The sequence below is a fragment of the Fukomys damarensis genome, unplaced genomic scaffold, assembly GCF_012274545.1.
Source record: "Fukomys damarensis isolate Sample0158 unplaced genomic scaffold, DMR_v1.0_HiC HiC_scaffold_39, whole genome shotgun sequence".
NCBI lineage: Eukaryota > Metazoa > Chordata > Mammalia > Rodentia > Bathyergidae > Fukomys > Fukomys damarensis.
Genome location: NW_022900951.1, coordinates 86,559,052 through 86,582,674, shown reverse-complemented (window position 1 = coordinate 86,582,674; position 23,623 = coordinate 86,559,052). Strand labels below are relative to the sequence as shown.

The following is a 23,623-nucleotide window of genomic DNA, read 5'->3' as shown; positions in this document are numbered from 1 at the left end:
AGAGAGAGGGAGAGAGAGAGAGAGAGAGAGAGAGAGAGAGAGAGAGAGAGAGAGAGTCCCATTGATTGGGCACTCCTACCAGCTCCTTCTTCACCACAGCCTTAGATGATATGGCCATTACAATAAGAGGAATATTTTTATTATAAAAGCAATACATTCCTAGTACTCTGGGAGGCTGAGGCAGGAGGATGGCAAGCTTGAGCCCAGCTGGAGCAACTTAGCAAGACCCTGTCTGAAAATAAATGGGGTGGGGGCCTGGGGATGTAAGTTAGTGCAACAGTCCTGGTCTTAATTCTCAGGATTGCAAAAAAAAAAAAATCGTAATAAATGCTCGTTAAAGGTCATTTAGAAGTTAAAAAGGAGAAAAAAGAAAAACATTTTTGGTAACCTACTACAGGAATACAATCATTGCTTACACTTGGGTGTATGTCTTATAGGTCATTTTCTCTATGCCTCAAGATTTTCTTTTCTTTTTTAAATTAATAATTGGAATCTCATTCTATATAAAATTATAGTCTTCATTTATACCTTTATTTTCTCATTGTTCTAAAGAAGAAAGTCATCGAGGAGGCATGGCATGGTGGTTGAAAATACTAACTTTGAAGTCAGGTGGAGGGGGGTACAAGCTGTGAACTCTCCCTGGGAGAGGCCTTTTGACTGTGGGTCCATTCTGGGTCTGCTCCCAGGTCCTTCAGTGGCCCCTACCCTGATCGTAAATCTGGCAGTGACTGGCCATGTGGCCCTAAAAATGTTGATAAAATGTCCAAAGTCTCAGTTTGCTTGCCTGTAAAATGGGGTCAACAATACCACAAGGGTCTGGCAAAATGCATATTCAATAAGTTATAGATTCTCTCATTATCATCTCTATGATTCAAAGAACTGGATGAAGTACCATATCCAGTGGTTGTGCCATTTCACAACTAATGAACAACTCCTTCCCCAAGGGACACTGAAGATGATGTATTTTCCCTGCATCATCACTGGTAACTATCATCTTAAGAGGCTTAGACATTTTTCCATAACTTGCATAATAAGTACATGGTTTATAGGATGTTGCAAGTGTCACTGTGAATGCATACTTTAGAGCAGGGTCCTTGAGAACGAACGGGTCTGGACTGTTCTCTCCCCTACCTCCCAAATCCCAAACAGAGTAGGGGTGATGTCATATCCTGGAGTAGTATTTTCCAAGATCAGTTTTTCACTGATTTGTTCAATCATTCAACACTGTTTAGATACCTAGTATATTCTAAGGAGACAAGTCCCCTGCACACTCAGACTCACAGTCAACAATTGTAACAGTGAGATTGGGAGAATGACTAAGGTCTACACCACTTGTCATAGAACCACAAAATTCAGCCTGGACAAGAGAAGTAGGACAAGCGATGCTTCTTGGTAGAGGGAAAAATGGAGCAGAGTCCTGAAGAACAAACGGGACTTCTCAAAGGGCCTGGACCTACTAAAGCAGGAGCCTACACAAAGGCAGACATAAGACAGAAGACTTAGGGAACTACAGGTTCAGTGCGGGCCCCAGGGCAGACTGTGATGGAGGGAGTGAGGAGGGGTAAGACTCAGAGGTATTCCCCGGGCTGAGTCACACAAGACCAGAAGAACCATGTGAGGGCTTTGGGTTTCACCCTGTGCAGCAGGGTCATGAGCTCAAATGCCTCTGATCTTGGGCAAGTAATGGGAAACAGTGATGTGACCAGGGTCTAAAATACACTACGCTGTGCTAGCCACTGGCAAACCAGAAAACCCATATGCCTTCTGAAGAGGGCAACTATAACTCAGCTCCACCAACCACTGCCTTATAAGGGTGCTGGCAGAGAGGTGCCAGCTTCTTATGACTTTGCAAGAAAAACTAGAAATATTAACCTTTACATGGAATTTCCTGATTTTAAATGTTGGCAACTAATTCAACATGTTTTAAGAATGTTCAATAAATCCAACAAAATAACAATTTCTGGATGAATTTCAAGCTATGGGTGGCCAGCTTTGGGCTCTGCTGTACAACTACTCAAGCCAGTCGGGAATTTTGGGTAGGAAAGTGCCAGGATCATATGTGTACTGGCGAAGAGTCACCTGGATCAGTATGTGGGACACAATCTAGAGCATAGTAAGTTGACAGCAAGACTCACTGGGAGACTACTGTGGGAACCTGGAGAGAGATCAGGAGCTCAGGAAGGAAGAGTGGAGGAAGAAACCAGCAGGACACAGTAGAAGACTGGACACCGGGGGCTAAGCAAGAGGAACGATTGAAGAACACTCCCAGGGTTCTAGCTTGGGCATCTCTGGGTTGATGATAGCATTTATTGTGATGGACAAGAGAGGAAAAGGCAGACTGAAGTACAGAACAGGGAAATAATGAGATCCATTTTTAACATGCTGAAATTGAGGTGTCTGTGGACATCCATGCGGAAATGTCGTGCTGGGAGCTGGATGAACTGTAGGAGACAGAGTGTGATGAGTGCGTGTGAGGGTCCCAGAACCCAGCAGGTGAGGTTTTCAAATCCTGGCTCCGTCATTACCAACTTCAGGGGCTTGGGCAAATCTCAGTAACTCTTGATCTCAGTTTTCTTCATCTGAAAAATGGAATGGCATTGCCTAATTCATAAGTTTGTTGGATGAGATAATGTCATAGTTATTGTACCATACCTGGGATTTAACAAATGCTGATTATTATTATTAACATTATTAACATTATGAGTTCTCAGTGAGAAGGATGGGATGAGCATCCAGAAGTAGGTGGCATCAGCACATGGTAGTAAATGAAGCCCTGGAAGCCTATGTACACTAAGAGGAAAGCCAGAGGTGGAACACCATGTGAGAAGAGGAAGGAGATGGGGTGAGTGAAACCAGGGGAACAAGATGCAGGCTCATGACACATCTGAGTCAGAAGGCCCTCTGAGGAACAGATCTCATCCTTCTGTTTTACAGATGGAGAAACTGAGATTTGAAGATGGGCAGTGTGTCACAGCCAGTGTCAGGACAGCACGGCACTGGAGAAACATTCTCAGACACTGCTGAGAAACTCACTGCTCAGTGCTCCAGTGGCTACTTGTCTAGACTTCTAGCACACCATGTTGGACTGTCCTTTCCTTGGCAGACTCCCCATCTAGACAAAGCGCTGCACAGCTGAGACCCTGTTTCACGGTCTTTGTATTCCTATTGTCTGGCACAGAGCCTGGTTTGTGAACGTGCACTGAGCGACACACTTAGGGTGTGTGCGCACCTGCCTGTCTGTGGAGAGTGTGCAAGTGGGCACGCTGTTGTCACCCTGGCTGCTGAGAACACAAAGGCGAGAGGGGTCTGGAAGATGATTGGTGCTCAGGTTGTCACACAGCTGGAGCCATGGGCGTCCCTTCTCTCAAGCCTCTGCTCAGCTCCCCCTAGTGTCCTTTGGGCAGCAGTAACAGGCTTCCCATGCAAGTGGTGGCTGCAGGGAGACTTGAGTGTGTGTGGTGAGAGGAGTGTCCTCAGCAGGAGACAGCTGGCGAGAACTGTGTCTGGGGCTTGAGCTCCAGGCTGGTTGTCCCACGCAGTGCTCCTTCCCGGCCTCATTGCAGCCCCTGTCCCTGTCCCTGTCATGCTCTGTGCTATAGGAGAAAGGAACATTCAGATACTAACAGGGGACACATTTCTCAGTGATTTTGCCGCCCTGCCTGCAAAGCCCCTCTTCAGCATCATTGCTTCTGTGTTACATCATCGGCCCCACACCAGACTGGGAGTTTACTGAGAGAGGGGCTGATTCTGAATCACTTCTTCACCTCCAACACTGGACATACAGTAGGCACTCAAAAAGAATCAGTGTAGGTAACTGAATGGCACAGGCTTTCTGGAGAATCATAAAAGTATAACCTTGTGGCTCAATACCCTTTGGGGACCATCATCAAATACCTCAAAAAACCAACAAACTGCCCTTATTTGAACAAATCTATTTACAACTGCACTATCATATTGAAAAACAAACCAAGTGGGGAGATAAATAAACTATGGTATCTTAATGTTGTACAACATTGTCCTTCAAAAGACAACGACAAACTATGTACCTGTGTGGAGAAAGCAGTCTATGGCTAGTAATGGCAAGTGTAAAAGACAGAACATCAAGCGGGGCCAAAAGTGTGAAAATATAACTTAGTAGCTTAATAACAAAGGCTTTGGGGTCAGACAGCTTTGGGTTTGGATCCTGCTCTGCCATTACCTATAGGGGTGATCTTGAGCAAATCATACTGCCTCTCTAAATCTATTTTCCTGTATGTGGACTGGAAGTAGCACCCACCTCTCAGGGATGATTAAGTAGAATTAAAAAAAAAATATATATATATATAAAATCAGTTGGGCTGGCACAGAGATGGAAGCTGCTATTTTTAACATGGTGACTAAAGCCATCCAAAATCTAATAAAGACAAGAAGAGGACGGGTGATCTTATGAAGAGGTGACCTTCTCTATGAAGAGCGCTTTGACTGTGGTTTCCACTGCCCTATCACTTCTGTTGATCTTTCTACTGCAAAGAAGATCAAATGTTCCATTTCTTTGAAAAAGAAAGAAAAAGAAAAAAAATCCTGTGCACAAAAGACCCAGTCCATGTGGATATACATAAATTGTATGCGAACCTGTATCATTCCCTTGGAATGATCCTACACCTGGAAGTGGCCACTGGGGTAATCCCAGGGAAAACAGTTTTCTTCTAAAGGAATATAGAAACTTGAATGCTTTCAGAAAAATTAAAAACATAAAACTTTTTTTTCTATTTTTGGAAAAATGTGACATTTTCTGCTAGCATCTTCTTCTGTCTCAAGAGGATACAAGCACGTCATCTCTAAAGGTAAAGGAAATCAAGATAATAGCTTTTCCTAAAATTGACGTCTGCCTCAAAGAAGCTTTATGAGTGCTAAGAACAAAGTCAGTTGTACCACCAGCAGCAAAGACTGATCCCCAGAGGCCTCTTGAGGGGCCTTCCTCTCACCATACAATACCACCCTGGAAAAACAGATACCAGGGAGAAAAGACTGGGCAGGGTAGCTTCCCCACTATCCACCTTTGCTTCTGCTTCCTTCCATTCATTCACTTGTTCATGCTGGCCACTCCGTCAGCACCTACTGATGGTATCAGACCCCATGGCAGGCAGCAGAGGTACAGAGGCCAAGCTAGTCACAGCAGTCTACAGGTGAAGGATGAAAAGGTATAATAAATATAGTTAGTGGGAACTCTTAAGAAGGGAAGCTGCAGAAAATGACAGATGGGGTGAGTTTTGAAGGACAAGAAGTAGTTGGGATAGGGGTCTGCAGGAAGGAAGGCACATTCAACACAGAAGATACAGCGTGAGAAAAGGTGGTGTGTCGGCAAATGTTATGTAACCTATGTGCAATACATGCATTTCTGTGTTACTAGAAAACCCAGGAGTCTGTGAGACAGGGTATTTGATAAGAGATAAAGCTAGGAGACAGGAAAATAGGGCCTGGCCATGAAGAGCCTTGTCCACCATGCCAGGGAACTTGGCCTTTATCCTATACACAGTGAGAAGCCATACCAAGGTTTTACGTAGGACAGCAGGAAGGTCAGATTTCAGTTTCAGCTAGCTGGACTGTTCCAGCAGCAATGTGGACAATGGACTAGAGGGAAACAGGATTAAAAGCAGGTTCAGATCCTGCTGCAGTGATAGAGATGACCTGGAAGGTAGCCAGTCATGAAGGAGACATGTAAGGTTACTTCCAGGACTATGACTAGGAACTGAGAGGATGTCATTTAAGGAGACAAATTCAGGGGAGGGCATGCTGTCACTGAATGTCTCCATTAGGCTGCTAATGTCTAGGACTGGTGCTCAAGAGGGAGATGGCCTAGACATAAAGCTTGGAGTATGAATACGATCAACAGAAAAATGTCCACAAAATAAGATTACAGAGCCAGGCATGGTGACACATGCCTGGAATCCCAGCTACTTGGGAGGCTAAGATAGAAGGACCACAAGTTTATTCAGGCCAGTCCAAACAACGTAGCCATTACTCTGTCTCAAAATAAAAAGTAAAAGAGCTGGGATGTAACTCAGTGATGAAGCACTTTACCTAACACATGAGAGTGGCTGTGGGCTTGAATGGGGGTAAGGCAGAGACAGAGACAAAAAACAAAAACAAAAACAAACAAACAAACAAAAAAAAACCAGGACCAAGAATGTGGCCAAAACACTGCAACAGTTAAGCAGTTAAATAGTTGGCAGATGGTCTATAAGAAGACAGTATTGAAAATAAACATAAAAAGGCAGCCATAGAACTAGAATAGAGGCATCCTGGAAGTTGAGAAAACATCAAGTTTCAAAAAGGAAAAGATCAGTAATGTTAAATGCTCTTTTACTTACACTGAACAATAAATGAGGCAGCCACTAGACCCACGTGGTAATTTATATTTGAATGGATAAAACTAAACAAAATTAAAGATCTGGTTCCTACATTTCAAGTGGTCAACAGCCACATATGTCTAGCGCCTGCCATATGTCTAGTGTCTACTGCATACTGCAGAGACAGAATGTGCCCATCACCACAGAAAATACTACCGGGGACATGCTTCTCTACAGACGTAAAGTAAAATAAATACAAACACTTTTATGGGACTTTCCAACATGCTGGTCACTGGTGACCACTGCTATACTAGTTTCAGGAAAGCAGCAATGAAGGAGTTGGGTGGTAAAAGATGAAACTTTTCCAGGTGATTAAGACAAAGAAGAGGATTCCAAAGGAGACAGAATAATGCAAAGTCACAAAGAAATGACTAGCCAAATCTCCCATATTCCCAATTTCTCTGAATGACTTCATCTTTTTGTCCTTCTTTGATCTGCCTCGCCCCCAGGAGGAGCCTGCTTTATCTGTTGACTTCTAAAGTACTGACTGATTTCTCTTTCTTTTTTTTTTTTTTTTTTGGTACCAGGATTGAACTCAGGTCTTTATGCTTGCGAGGCAAGCAGCAGAACCACTGAGCTACTGACTGATTTTTCTTCTTTGACCCATGTTAGTAGAGCAGGTTGCTTCTTTCTTTCACTGCTGTTTCCAGACCACTGGCCCTCCTTTCTCATCAAGACCCCTCTGTGCTACCCGCCATCCTTCCCTTCTACAATTATCTACAGACATCTGGGTCATGACCTTCTTTACTAAAAAATATTAATATCTTTCTTGGTACCAATCTCTCCAAAATCAGTGCACTTATATTTATTGATAACTTCTACAAGCATATAGATGAACTTTTCTATATCCTCATTTCTCAGTTCCTTGGCCTCCGCTCAATGATTTTGCCTTCTACTGTATCCCAGCCACTCGTGATCATGCTTCAGCCCTTATAATTAGGGATAACTGCTGCTCTCTATTCGCAAAGTCAAGCATTCTCTCATGAACCATCACTACTACGTTTCCTGCTCACTTCCTCTACCTATGATCTCAGCAGTTCCTAGACTTCACTGGAATCTGCAATCCACTGGTTGTACCATTTCTTTCCTGTCCTTCAGGGCTCCCTCTTCCATCCTTAAATCCCACAGCCCATCATTCTAATTACCCACTGGAGCCACTTCTGGCTTCACTGTTCCCCTCACTGTGGTACTCATCTGGAAAAAAAAAGGCCTGGTGAAATTATGACCTCTTCTGTCCCCTTGCCCATCCCTACACTGCTGAACAAAGTTGGAGAAAAACAAGAGTGCTTGTTTTCACATCAAATTCGTGATCACAAACTTCAAGTTCACCCTTCATGTTGCCAGGCAATCATGATATACTTGCGCAGTCCTTTCACTCTCTTACTCTCCTATACCACAATTTAATACCTTCTCCTGTCTTCAAAAACCTTTAATAGCTCTGTACCATCCTCACTCTCAATAGTGACCTTGCTTCCTGTTCCCACTTCACTGAAAAAAAAAAAGAAGCAGACAAAAACGTCTTCAAGCTCTCATGATCACATTCACATTTAACTACATGTCTGAATCAATACGTGCCCAATTTGCTCTACCTTTATCTCCATGACCATGGATGAAATGCCCAGGGTCCCCATCAAGGCAAGCAACTCTATTTGTGTCCAGATGCCATCTCTCTCACCCACCCAACAATGCCACACAAGCTACTGTTTATTTCTCTTACATCAGCAACTTTTTGTCTATCAGATTCTTCCATTAGCATACACACGCAATGTATCACAAATGCTACCATTCTAAGTGAAACACTTGACCACACTTCTTCTGACCTCACTACTCATTGCTCTGCTCCCATTTACATATAGCAAAACTCCTTAAAAGAACTGTCTATACCTACACTATCCAATATAGTAGCTACTAGTCATATGTGGCTATTCAAGACTTTAAATGTTTGAATTGAGATGTGCTGCTAAGATTAAATACACACTCGATTTCAAAGGAAACTTAGAAAAATATCCCAGTAATGATTTTTAATGTTGGGTATATTAGAAAGATAATGTTTTGGATAAACTGAGTTAAATATGATGTATTTCTAAATTTAATTTTACCTATTTGTATTACCTATTTTTAGTGTGATTCTGAAACACCTGAAATTATATGTGTGGCTCACATATTCTTATTGTATAGCACTGGTCCAGTCTCCCTAGCCATACTTCCACTTCTCTCTTAAACTCATTCTTATCAGGTTTCTTTTTTTTCTTTTATTGAGTTTATTAGTACATTTTAGCTTTACAGTACAGTTACATTCATTATTGGGAATATCAGGTTTCTTCTCCTCCACAAAAAACAGCTACCAACAAAGTCACAAATGACCTTTTCAGTGCTAAATCCAACAACCAATCATCAGGCTACACCCTATGTACCTTGAGTTCTTGAAACATTCTTCTCGTGGCTTCTGGAATAATGCTCTCTCACACTTCTCTTCCTGCCTCCCTGCCTTATTCTTCTCAGTCCCCTTTACTAGTTCTTCCCCATGGCCTTAACCTCTAAACAATGGAAAGGAACAGGTTGCAGAATGCAGAGATTTTCTCTCTCTACTTGTATTCCATAGTTGATTTCATCCAATATCATATTTTTAATATGATCTACATGCTCATGATTCCAAAATTGTGTCTTAGCTTGGATCTCCACCCTCAACTCCACATTCATCTACATCACAGACTATACTCAATGTCTAGTGGGCATCTCAATCTTAAATCAGACTTTTGATCTTGGCTTCTGTGGTAGATCATTATAGTAATGGCTCCCAGTGACTCACCTTCCCAGAATCCACATCCTGATATGTTTCTCTCACATACTGATTTGGGTATGTGGCTGACATGGCCCAACCACATGACTTTTGGCCAATAGGACATCAAAGGCAATTCAATCAGAAACATGATGGGCATTTGTGTTTTAGGGCTTGCCTTCTTGAATACTTCCCTGAGAACCAAACACCATGAAAGATAATGTTGATAGGCCCAATATAGCTGTCCCAGTTTAGGCCAGGCAGGACCATTACAAAAATGTCTCACTCATGGTAAAGTTCCACAGACTGAATAACTTAGATAATACACATTTTTTTCATAGTTCTGGAGGCTAGAAAGCCAAAATCAAGGAATAAGGACAGTTGGCTTCTGGTGAGGGCTTACTTCATCATTTATAGAAGGAGACTTTCTTGCTGTATCCTCACATGGCAGTGAAAGAGAGAAAACTCTTGGTATCTTTTCTTAAAAAGCCATTAATCCCATCAAAACAATGATAACCTGCGACTTCATCTAACCCTAATTACTTCCCCTTAACCCCACCCTCAAGTAACATCACACTAAGCATTAGAGTTCAACATATGACTTTTGGAAGGATACAAACATTCAGTTCATAACAGGGAATGACCCAGTCAATCTATACAACTGTGAAAAATAATGTCATTGTTTTATGTCACCAAGTTTATTATTACACAATAAATGGCTAAACTGGCCTTCCCCCTCCCAAAGAGGGAAGAAACAAGCACAGAAATCCTTCTTCTTGTCTTCTTTTCTCAATAAAGGATCATCCATCTAAGTTGCTCAGGTCAAAAGTTTTAAGTCATCCCGCCCCACAGGCAAACCCTACTGGTGACACTTTCAACATGTTTCCAAAACTCAATGACTTCTCTTTGTATCAACTGTCTTCACCCTAATCTAACCTACTATCATCCATTAACTTGTTATAATATTACAAATAACACTTACAGGTTTTCCTACTTCTAGTCTTGCCCACTTACAGTCTAATTTCAGCAAAGCAACCAGATAATCTCTTACAATTTACAACAGGTTATGTTAGCCTCTGCTCAAAATCCTCCAATAGCCTCCTGTTTCCCTTAGAATAAAATGTAAAATCCTTAGAATGGCCTACAAAGCCGTATATATTATCTTCCCCTTGCCTATTATTACTTCTCTGATTATGTGCCCTATTACGTTCCCCTTCCTTCACATGGATCTAGCCACACTGACTTACGTGTAGTTACTGGAACAGTCTAGAAACTTCTGCCTTGGAGCCATTACACTTGTTATTTTCTCTGCTTCACATATCTTTTCCTCAAAGATCAAAGGGCTTACTCCTTCACCTGCAAGCCTTCTCTCAGATGTCAAATTCTCAGTGAAATCGTCCAATTAAATGGAGCCGACCTATTTAAAATTGCAGCCCTCTCCACCCATTCCACAGCATGCTACCCTTTTCTCTGCCGTGTTTCTTCTTCAGTGGCACATTATCATGTAATTTACTATATAATTTCCTTATTTCTTTACTGTCTCCTCCCACCTAAACATAAGCTCCATGACAGCAAAGATATTTACCTGTTCTGCTCACTGCTTTTTATCCGTAGCAACTAACACTGTGCTTGGCACAAAGTAGGAACTCAGTAAATACTTGTTGAAAGAACAATGTGCGTGGTCCAGTATGCTCAGGAACTTCTCAGAGCTCTGTCACTATTGGCCTAGTATGTGGGAAATGGGAAGGGATGAGGTAAGGGCAATTCAAGATTTTTGTTCACTATAGTAGGTCGTTCACACATCAAAAATCACCTCAGGGCGACTGGGGATTTAGTTCAGCAGCACAGTGCCTGTCTGACAAGCACAAGGTTCCGAGTCCAATCCCTAGTACTGGAAAAAAAAAATCACCTTAGAAATCGTGTTAAAATGGTTGTGATGCAGGTTGTGATGCAGGAGGCCTAACCTGCATTTTTAACTGAGTCCTAGTGCTGCTGGTGGTGCTTAGACCTCACTTTGAATGGCAAAGACTAGAGCTCACACTGGATGGAGTGGTGGGTGGTGCAGGGGACAGAGAGAGACAGAGATAAAGACAAAGACAGATGGGGGAGAGGGAGAAAGAGAGTCAGCAGGTGACAATGGCAGGATATGGTCACTGATTGGATGGGGAGAGGGTAAGAGAGAAGGGTCGATGAGTAACAACAGATTTCTGACCTGGTTAATGAGTGGGTAGCGGTACTATTCAACAGGCTGGTAAGCATTGGAGGAGGTGCAGGTTTAGGGATAGAAAAGATAATAATAAGATTGGTTTCTGACAACGATACCATCCTGCCTTTGATGTCCTTCAAGTGAGACATCTCTAGTCTAGCTTTTATAAGCCCTACCTGCCCAGGAGATATCTCTGTGTGGCCCAATCCCAAGATGGTCATGAATATTTGATTTTCCATTCTTAGTCACTGAGTGCAGGCTTAAGTCAGGTTTTCCTAAATTTGGACACATGACCAAACAAACCCCATCCTCCATTCTGTTTACCATAGAAGGAGGTAGGGGTAGCCTGCGTTGGGTATTTACAAAGGAGGTCTATTTGGTTAACCTCTTGTCCAGAGGGGCTGGAGAGCCCACACGAAGGGGCCATGCTTCACCTTCAAGGTAACTATTAGGGTACTGCTACTCAGCCTGTGACTGACTGACTAAGGCATCCTAAAGGCCCACCTTCTGGCCTAGCCCCCCCACCAAAAAAAAGCACTGAAGTCCAAAGACCCAGTACCCAGATCCTAGTCTTATCAAGTTGCTGTGTGAACCATGTAGATCAACACCTCTGGAAGGAAAATCCCAGGCCTTTCCTACCTTGCAGGAGCACTGTAGGAACAGAAAAGCTAAGAGAACATGAAGATACTCGGGAGAGAAGTGCTATCAAAACATACCATTCTATTGACACATGCTATGTACTTCATATCAACTGGGTCTCTGGTGAGCTGTAAGTGAGGGGAATTCAACTCAAGGAACATTTGAGGCAATGAGGCTTAAACCTCAGTTTGTATCAGAATGCTCTAGGGTAGAGACTCAGTCTTGACTGTGCATCAGAATCCCCCACAGGGCTTACTAAAAAGCCCTTGCTGGACCCAACCTTAGTTTCTGATTCAATAGATCTGGGGTGGGGCCTGGAATCTGAGAATATACATAAACACAGGTTTCCAGTTCCTCTGATGTTGCTGGTCTGGGGACCACACTTTGAGAATCACTATCCTGAGGAACTTATAGAAAATTTCTGGCAGATTTCCTGCTTCCTGTGACTTAAATGTAGAAGTCTGGGTGGGCTCTGGCATCTGTGTTTAAGCTAATGCTTGAGTCTTCTGATCACACCACAGGAACAACTGACTTTGGGTGAATTCTGTAGCCAGAAGATACCCAAGAGGCCTAGGAAAAGCTAGCGATGAAAGACACACAGTGGCCAGGTGTGAGGAATCGTGTCTTCTAGAAAGTGAAAACATAAGGCAGAAAATACTTAATTCTTTGCTTCCACGAAGGGGAATCCTGAGCCCCAGTGACTTACTCTTCAGGAAAGAAAACCCAATGCTATTCAGATACTTGCCTACTCACTCTCTTTTATAAGGCTCAGCCCTTGGCCAATTTTTTAAATTTCCAAGCTCCTCTCTCACCCACAGGCTCATAGAAGCCTTCAGGCTTTACCTCAGTTCCTTAACTCTTCCCCTTCCATCACCTGATCAGAAATGCAGATCAGGAAATCAGTGAAAAGAGAACTCTGCAGGAACCCTAATGCTATCTAGACAGTAGGAATAACGGCTTGCTTGGGTGGAGAAGGAGGATGCCCAACCTGGACCCTGAGGTCAGTATGACTTTGAGGCCATTTTTTAAGCTGTCAGTGACCAAAGTGCTTTTCCTTTAACTGGTCCTGAAAACTAGCACAGTGGCTCCATTCCAATCCCTGTCCTCCAGGAGAGACATTGAGAGCCCACTCAAGAAAGAAGTGGCTTGCCAAGATCAAACAACATAGGGTTCTTAAACCCCATTTTCCCGGAAATGCCCACCAAGGACATGAAAATTGTCTGTAGTGTTTCAAAAGAACCTCTTACTGAGAAGGCCCCAGTTCACCAATTCTGAATCAAGAGTGCCCTCTGGTGAAACAAAAGGGCTTGCCAGCAGCCCTGGAGCACACAAGGCTGGAGCCCTTCTCAGAATAAACACCTATTATTTCATGCACTTATGTTTGAAATGCACAGAATCAAAGGCACAAGATCAGAAAGGCAGCAAAATTCAAACAGAATTATCAAAATATCTAAAAGGCTGTAACATAGTAATTATATTTCTTTGTATAAATACATTTTGATAAGTCTGGCAGCAAATCCTGCAACTACCATAATTTCAAACAGATTAGCATACACAGTACCCTGAGATGGCTGTGATTACTGCAGAGTGATAGGAAGCCATTTGTGTTAGCTACTATCACAGGTAATAGCTAACACCACCAGAGCCTGTTCCCTGTATTCATGCGCTTTATTTCTGCTACAGGCTAGTGAAGATAGATGTGATTTCTTTCTGTTCAAGTTATTGAACCCCTTAAATCCCATTTGTGGCCTGCAGGTTAAGACTCCTTCCTTAAATAAAACCTACCATAACCAAATAACCAGCAACCAACATCATGAGAAAGAAAGGGGAGCTCCCAGAGCAGAAGTGCGTCAACAGCCTCTCAGGTGGGACCAAGCCATGAGCCCAAAGCTGCACAGGCTGCTCTCTGTGTTCATCCTGTGGCTGACTTCTTTCCAACTACCCTGTGGAAACCCGGTGTCATCCATCAGCAGATCTTTCTAAACCTGCCACTTTCCTCAGGGTGTCTCATTGCACCTCTTCACCCTAAGGGCACTGAGGTCTCCCAAGGATGCCTCTGCACCCGTTAATGTGCTCCAAGTGGAGGCCGTCCTATCTCATCCTTCCATGTCCACAGCAAACCTTCATGGGGGATTCTTCACTGCTTCTAGATGTTTCCTCCTCCCCCTTTCTCCTTCTTTCAAGATTCTGCTCCTCCACTTGTCAGCCTTGTTCTCCAGGTCACTGTCAGATTCATCCCAGACCAGTGTCACTTGAATTAGTCTTCCTTTTCACATTACACCTCCTCCGGTCAGCATCTGGGTGATTTCAACAGCAATACTCTGGCCTCATGGCCTCTTGAACCTCCACAACTCCACAGGTTTGCTCCACCTCACCACTCACAAGCTACCATCTGTCACCACTGCAAAGCACTTCACCTTGGCAGGGATCATCTGACCACAGCCTCCCACACTTTCAGCTTTCATCCTCATTCCTCTGGTGCACATACCATGAGACCTCTTGGTAGCCTCTGATCCCATAATGCCCTTCGTCCACCCACCCATGGAATTTCTCCTTGATCCTTAGCTCTCTCCTAACCTCCTTGCCTTCCACACCAGCTTGGGCCTTTTGATCTTGAACTCTGGCTCTAGAACCCTCAACACTCTGGTAGACCAAGGGGACTTTTCATCCCTCCCCATACTTCTACCTATCCCCTCACGAGTCTATCCCCAAAGGGTTGTTGGCTAAGAGTGAGAACCTAAGAAATTGTTCAGGCCACATTTTATTTGATTAGGAGGCAGGGCCGCATGATACTGGCAAGCAGAAGCCATACTAACATTTTAATAGCAAACAATTTATACAGCCACAACTATGTGACAGAAATTATTATAAACACTTTATATACATTATCTGATTTAATGCTCATTACAACCCCAGAGGAAGTTCTGCTATTTTCTTTATTTTACAGATGAGGAAACTGAAGCACAGAGAAGTTAAGGAACTTGGAAGAAGTCACCCAGCTAGTAAGGAATGGGACCAGAATCTGAGAGCAGGCATTCTGGCTTTGTAATGGGCAGCATATACTTTTTAGCATTCACTTATCATTAAAGTCTGTCTCTTTGGGCAGCAAGATTTATTTGCCTTTTTTTTTTTCTTTTTTTCTTGTAGTACTGGGATTGAACCCAGGGCCTTTGCGCTGAGCTATATCCTAGCACACCCACCTCATCTTTTTTTTTTTTTTAACTTTTTCTCTATTTTGAGAGAAGTCCTTGCTAAATTGGCTGGGCTGCGCTCAAACTTGTGATCTTGCCTCAACCTCCCAAGAGTACTGAGATTACAGGCATGCAACACACCTTGCTCACTTTCCTTTCTACTCTAGCTTCTCAGTGTCACTGACAGGGTAGGAAATAGAATGGGGCCTACTCTACACATGGCCATCTTAGACTTCCTGGGTACAGAGTAGGAAGCTCACTTAAGTGTTTAGTCTAGACCAAAGTTGCAATCTCTGCCAAAGAAGCCCTGTACCTCTCAGCTGATAACGTACTTTTCTGTTTTCCATTCTGCTATCGTTTCTTGGGTGACTTGTCCTTGGTCAGAAACCTGAAATCAGGAAAATGTGTGGCAGGATTATCAAAACTGTTCTGAACCCCAAACCTTTCTCATTTTTCAAATACTCATTAACACTGAAGCTGTTGAAGCTACCTGCAAAGCCTCAGCATTGGACAGATCCTCCAAGCAGATGTTCTCAGGCTGCTGAGTCCCAAAGTGGGTAAATGAAGTACCAGGAAAATGCATGAATTCCTATTCCAGAATGACCCTCCAAGTAAGTCAACAATCTTCAAGAACTATTTTGCCCAATACAGTAGCCACATGTGGCTATTTAAATTTCAGTTCAAATTAATTAAATGTAAAATCAGATCAGAAATTCAATCCCTCCATCCCACTGGCCGCACTGCAATTACTCTAGAGCCATATGTAGCTGAAGACACAAAGGACTTTTTCATCCTTGTGGAGAGAGCTCCATTGGACAGCTATGAAAAAGCCTAGACTTACCTAACCCCCATTTCCCACAGCACTTATTCCTCTTGTCATCACCCCCTCAATTGACCACCAAACCCTGCTCATTCTTAGCACTTGTCGTCACCTTGTAATTCATCCACTTCCCTTTCTCTCTTCTATTCACCTTCATCCTAGCTCTTGAACACTCCTTGCCCTAGGTGCAAAGGAAAGGAAAGAGAAAGAGAAAGGGGGAGTAAGGTTCGGGAGAGAGGAAGAAGAGAATCATCCTCCACTAGCTCTGTAACACCCTTACAGCCTTCCTCCTTAGTATCTTCAATTTCTTTCATCCCAGTACTACTTCTCCAAAGGCCTATTTTCATTGCACTTCTTGGATCTCATGTGGCTTGGTTGCTACTACTTTTTACTACTACTTTTCTGCTGCTTTAGCTTCCAGGACAACCAGGCTTTTCTTCTATTGCTCTGACCATTCCTGTAGTCTCCTGACAGTCTTCTTTCTCCAACTACTCCTTGTAGGCCTCTTCTAAATCCTATTGCCTCTCCATCTACTCCGTTGCCCTGGACCAGCTCCTCCACTCCGATGCTTGTATCTACTATTTCTATACCAATGATAGCAAAGCTGGCCTCTAGCCCAGACTCCCCTGAATAGCTCCTACCATCTCCTGACATCTCAACCTGGACCGTTGAAAAGGACCTCGAACTCCAGTGAAATCATTTTCCTCTCTGCTATTCAATCAATGTTTATGCCCTGCCGTTCATGCTGAAACCTAATCAACAATTGATGGTATTAAGAACTGGGGTCTTTAGAAGGCGATTAGGTCCTAAGGATGGAACCCCTCACAAATGGGATTAATGACCTTATAAAAGGGCCCGGCCCCTCCATGGAGACTGGTTGGCCTATGCTCATGTGACTGTAAAGTGAAAAGGCGCCATCTGTAAAGCATAGGCCCACACTAGATACCAAATCTGAAGTCTCGATATTGGACCTCCCAGCCTCTAGAGCTATAATAAATAATTATTTGTTGTTTATAAGCTATGTAGTTTATGGTACTTCTTGTTACAGTAGCTCAAACAATCTAAGACACCCTCTAAAACAAGATTTTCCTTTCTGTGTCCTCTCTCTTGTCAGTGGTATGCTATCCTACCTAGTCATCCAGGCTAAAATCTTAAGGGCCTCATACATTTCACTCAATCCTTCACTCCTATCACATCTCAATTATAACAATCATTATAAATTTAATCAATATTTATTATTATTGATTTAACTGATTAAAATAAAACCTCCCATCTTAACTGCCTTCATTTCCCAGAAAAATAAAATGGCATGTTTACTGCCACCTAGTGACAAAATGCAGGAAAACAATTAGCTAAGGCAGTTGCTACACTCTAGGCATATAAAAAATAGAAGGAAAATGTGCTTTTGAGCTGCTTATGTGACTAAGAGATATTTCTAGAGAAAAGGTAACAGTCTTGAACTAACTTGTAAAGAAAGGGAATCTACCGGCTTCCAGGTACAGAAGCTAGTGTGTGCCTGGAGGGGACAGGATGGACAAATCTGTAAGGTGATTGGTTCTTTCAGAAGGGAAAGTAATGGGCTTGGAGTCCAAGTGATGGAAAATGAGGTCAAAGAGACAGGCCCTCGGTTTTGTAATACAGTTGGATCAGATTGTAAATAGTCTTGATTGCCAAGTAATGGAGTATGATCTTCATCCTGGATGGATTTTTTTTTTTAGCAGTAGAACAAAATCTGACCATATTTGCTCTCTATTTAGAAAGGTCATCTTGGAGACCATATGGAAGGACAGACTAGGTGGAAGTTAGGGGCTGTTGAGGGGCAGTGACATGAGTGAGAAAACAAAGTAACTCTGTAATAGGGGCTGAGAGGTGGTAGAATAGAGATGGTAGGAATGGAAAGGAAGGGCTGAATTTGTCAGAAATTTTGAGAATTTGAACCATTAGAACTTCCCATCTGTTCAGTAGAGGGGATGCAGCAGAGGAAGGGATCTCAGATGTTGCTCAGATTTTTGGCTTTGACACTGGTTAGAGAAGAAAGCCACTAACCACTAAAGGAATTAGAGGAGGAAGAGCAAGATGGAAGAAAGGGCATATACACGAGGATTTTGATTATAGACATATGACTTTTGAAGTAGCTCTGTCCAAGCCCTATGGGATAAATCAAAAGAAAGTGTCAAAGAAGTAGGAGAACAAGAAAACAGCGGTGTCCTGGAACCAAAAGGAAAAGCCAGCATCTTCAAAGGGGAACATCAGCTCAGTTCAAGCCCCTGATGAGCACTCACTGAGTATAAGCAAGGTTCTGTATCTTTAGAATTGAGCAACGTATAATCCTGAGCTCTACAGCCCATAGTGTACATGGAAAATAGATGTGCAATTAATGAAAGTCAATAAAATAGTGGTCAATAATAGTAGAAAACCAATACATAGCATTTTTAATGTACCAGACACTATTGTACAAACTTTACATACATTTTAGTTCATGAAACCTCACAACATCCAGTGAGTTGAGAAATATTACAACCCCCATTTTGCAAGTGAGAAAATAAACAAGTCAAGGCATTAGTCAATATGCCAGGTCAGGCTAGCAAGTGGTAGAACCAGGAATTGGAGTGACATTAAATTCAACAACTCTGTGGTGTAGTGAAGTCTGCCTGGCTGGCTTCAAATGGTAGTGTCAACTCTAGAGCAGAAGTTCTGACTTTTAGGGTGCGATGAACTCCTTGGGCAGTTTGGGGAAGAATAACATCTTCAAGCATAGAAGACAAAATAAATCGGACTACAAAAGAAAACAATCATGTTGGAATAAAACTATCAAAATATGTTTAACTATATTTTCAAGTATTGAGGCAGTTAAAATGTGAATGATTTTTTGAAATGTCTATAGCAGCTGTGGTATGGGAAGAAAATTCCTGTGAGTCATATTAATGACAGCACACAGAGTACTGCTGATGTAGGTGCCTTGCTGTTAACATTCACAACTGAAGAATTTTATCTGGAGCTAACAGAGATGGAGATGTAATCTCTTTTCTCATTTAAGGTCATGAGCTAGCTCTAGGTGATGTGTCCCCATAAGCCTAGTAGACATTATGGGGCTTAAATGAAATCAAGAGTTTGCATGTAGAAGACACCCAGTGCCTAGTATAGAGAACATAGACAATAACTGTTAGTTTGTAGAATGTATAACAGGATATATGCAATGTACAGTGCATGAATACATCCCCAATGGAGAGGTTCTTTCACTCTTTCATTCAGCCTCTACTAACCCAATGACAAAAGAAAAGTTCCTGTCTTCAGGGAGACAAATATGTAAAGTGACATCTGGCTTACAGTGTGAGAAGGACAATGAAAAAAGGGATAGAGTCGGCAGGAGGGGGCAAGAGCTTCAGAAGGTTTCCTAGAGGTGACTGCTGAGATAAGTTTTGAGAAAGGAATGTTGTCTAGGTCCATGGTTGGAGAAGGGAACTCCTGGTGGAAGTCACAGCATTTTCAGAGGCATGGAGGTATGAAAATTGCACCATAAACTCAGAGAACTCTAAGGATTTTGATATCAACAGAATGTAGATTGCAAGAGCAGCTAGGTAACACAGGGTCATTTATACACTGGGGACAAGGAGGAGCTACTGAAAGTTTCCAAACCTAAAAGTGCTATGATCCTATAGAAACAGCTTTGGGCAATACTGCCAAAACGGTCATACTTCCAAAACTAACATAATCCCAATCCCCAAATTAACACAATTTCAATAAAAACACCAGTAGCATTCTTCACAACTAGATAAAACATTCCTAGAATTTATAGAACCAAAAGAAACCCAGAATACCAAAAGCAGTCCTGCACACCAAGAACGAAGTAGGAGGCATCACAATCCTGGATTTTGTTGTATCACCAAGCTACAGCAATAAAAACAGGATGGTACTGACACAAAAACAGATAATGGAGCACAGAATAGAATAGAGGATGCTGAAAAAAAATCCAGGTACAATCAGCCATCCAATCATTCACAAAGGGGACAAAAATATATGCTGAAGGTGGGCTGGGGATTTAGCTCAGTGGTTCCATTGCCTGCCTTGCAAGTCCCAAGTTCGTTCCCTGGTACCAAAAAAATGCTGAAGGAAAGATAGCCACATTAACAAATGGTGCTGGAAAACTGCCTATTCACATGCAGAAGTTTACATCTAGATCCATTATCTCTCACATAAAAATGGATCAAAATCAAAATATTAAAATAGAAATGCTTATTCAGCTGATAAAACTATTGAAGACACAGGTGTAGGCAAGAATTTTCTGAATAGAACCCCAGTAACACATGAAATAACACAAGATTCAACAAGTAGGATCATATTAAATCTAAAAGATTTTAGGGCTGGGGATTTAGCTCAGTGGCACTGTGCCTGTCTTGCAAGTGCAAGGTCCTGAGTTCGATCCCTCGTATCAAAGGGGTAGGTGGGGGGATAAAAGCTTCTGTGCAGCAAAAGAAACAATCAACAGAATGAGAAGACAAGTAACAGAATGAGAAAGAATTTTTACCAGCTATTCCTTGGAAGGAGGATGAATATCTAAACTACATAAAAAAATTAGGCCCCCTCAAATAAAAGAGCTAATTAAAACATGGACAACTGAAATGCACAGATACGTTTCAGAAGAATTGCAAATAGCCAAAAAATACATTAAAAATATTCAACATCTCCGGTCATTAGAGAAGTGCAAGTTAAAACAATATTGAACTGGGAGTGGTGCAATATGCCTATAATTTCAGCAGCACTCAGGAGGCTGTAGCAGGAGGATTACCATAAGTGCTAGGCCAATATGGGCTACATGATGAGTACAAGGCCAGACTGAACTATATAGTGAAACCTTGTCTCAAGGAACAAACAAACATTGAGCTTCCATCTTACTCTGGAAATAATGATCAAGAAATCAAATAATAACAAATGTTGGTCAGGCTAAGGAGAAAAAGGACTCTTTCTACATTTTTGAGCGAATATAAACTAGTATAACCACTATGAAAATCAGTATGGAGATTATAGATATTCCTCCAAAACCTAAAAGAAGAAATTCCATTTGAATCAGCTATTCCCCTTCTAGGTATCTTCCCAAAACAGTTAGAGACATCATATGGCAGCGATGCACGCATATCTATGTTTATAGCAGCATAACTCATAACAGCTAAATCTTAGATGAGGCCTGTATGTCCATCAACAGATAAGTGGATTTAAAAAATGTGGTATTTATACACAATGGAATACTACTCTGCCATGAAGAAGGATAAGCTTGAATCATCTGTAGGAAAGTAAATGCACCTTGAGATCATAATGTTATGTAAAATAAATCAGACACACATGCTTCAATATCACATGATTTCTCTTACATGAGAAACTCTCCCTCTCTCTAGCAAAACAAGGAGATAGATCTTTTGCAGAAGGGAAGGGAGAGATGGAAGGAGGGGGGAGGGAGGGAAGGGGAAGATGTGCTATGTAAATGTACCAACTCCCCACAATGAATGTAAGTATTATGTACTGCACACAGGTACTAAAAAACCCAACAACTGTGGAAGCTACAGGGATGGGAGCATAGGCTGAGGAAAGGGGGTAGGCCAGAGGCACAAAGAACACAGGGAGCCACCTGTCATCCTTCTGGGAAGAGATAAGAAGCAAGGCTTGGCTCAAGGTAGTGGCCCTAGAATAGTAGGTGAGGAGTGGGTTTGAGAGTCATTGAGGAAGCAGGAGGACTTGCTGATTTTTTCACACAGCAGTCAGGATGATCTTTTCCACAAGCACATCTGATTATGTTGGATTACTCAAAAAGCACTGTCAGGACAGAGGAGAAACTAGTGAGAAATAAAGTTGGATCCTTCCTTACCCCGTAAGGTGTGCCAGGACAAATTCCAAGTCGATAAAAGATTTAAATGTAAGAAAAAGTAAATAAAGGAAGCTATAAACATACGAGAAAGAAAGATGGGATACATCAGCCCCCTTATAAATGGTTTCATTTTCCATTGTTTCAACTTCCTGTGATCAACCATGGTATAAAAATATTAAATGGCAAGTTCCAGAAATAAACAATTCTTCAGTTTTACTTTGTGTATCATTCTGAGTACTGTGGTAAAATCCTGCTGTCCTTTCCCGGACATGAATCATCCTTTTGCCCAGCACATCCACAATGTGTGATGCTGCGTACCCATTAGTCACCTATTTCAGTTATTATATCAATTGTCTAAATTTTTCAGAGCTTGTGTTCAAATAACCCTCGCACAGTAGCCTCCCACTGTCATCATGTGGGTATCATTTAGCTCGCTTCATCACACAGGCATTGTATTGTGTTTCATTACAAGAAGAAAAGGGATAAATGCCATAAAATAAGATATTTTGAGAGAGAAAGGCAGGCCACAGTTACCTAACTTTTATGCCTCTGCCTAATTTACAAACTAATTTAAAACTTTATTATAGTATCTAAATATATAGAGGGGAAAGTAGTGTATATAGGATTTAGCATTAATCCCAATGTCAGGCATCCACTGGGAGTCTTAGAACATGTCCCCCATAGCTATTGAAGAATCACTATATGTTTTCCAAAAACATTGGAGTAAGAAAGAACTTTTAAACTAGGACTCAAAATTCAGAAGGCATAATATAAGCCAGGCATACTGGTACGCACCTGCAATCCTGGCTCAGGCAGGAGGAGTATAGGTTTGAGCTCAACTTGGGCAAGCCAGAGAATTAGTGAGACCCTGTCTCAAATTTTTAAAACAATTCAAAAGGGCCAGGGATATAGCTCTGTGTGAAGGCCTTGGGTTCAATCCCCACTACCTCAGAAAGAAGAGAAAAAGAGAAAGAGAGAGAGGGAGAGGGAGAGGGAGGGAGAGAGAGAACAGTGGTGATACAATAAAAGATAAATTACACAGAATTTTTAAAAATCATATATGGCAAAAATAAATGATTAGCCAAGTCAGATGACAATAAAACTGAGGAAAATGCTTGCATGTCATATCACAAAGGGCTAACTCTTCATATTTATATATGAAAAGCTTTTAGGGTTCTATTTTTGGCAGGAAGTTGAACTTAGGGACTCATACCCACTAGGCAAGTACACTACCAGAGAGCTATATGCCCAGCCCAGGACTTAAATATTAAAAAAAAGGCCAAAACAACAGAAAAAAAATGATCACATGGAAGGAGCACACAGTTCAAGGAAGAGAAAATCAAATGCCAGTTTTAAATATATAAAAAGGAGACTGCGGATGTGGCTTAGTGGTACAGTACTTGCCTAGCATACATGAGGCACTGGGTTCAATCCTCAGTACCGATTTCTAAAAATCCCACAAACATATGAAAAGATACTTAAGGAGCAATGAGATGAAAAAAGAATTAAGATGTGTTTTGTACATATATCAAGGACTCACAAGGAATGTAAACATTATGTACTGCAAATGCTCACTAATACAAAAAATAAAAATTGAAAAAGAAAAAAAATCACTAAGCCAAACACTAACAATAACAGCAGGATAGTTGAACATATGCTAAGTTTGACTTTTTAAGAAGGAGAAAGTAGGGCCGGGGATTTAGCTCAGCAGTTCGGTGGCCTGCCTTGCAAGCAAGGATCTG

At 41.9% G+C, this 23,623-nt stretch overlaps 1 protein-coding gene across 1 annotated transcript in view; it reads right to left on the bottom strand.

The window, feature by feature from the left end:
• Positions 1 to 23,623, bottom strand: part of Tmem164 (transmembrane protein 164) — a 187,005-nt gene that overhangs the window by 7,811 nt on the left and 155,571 nt on the right. The window lies entirely within an intron of this gene.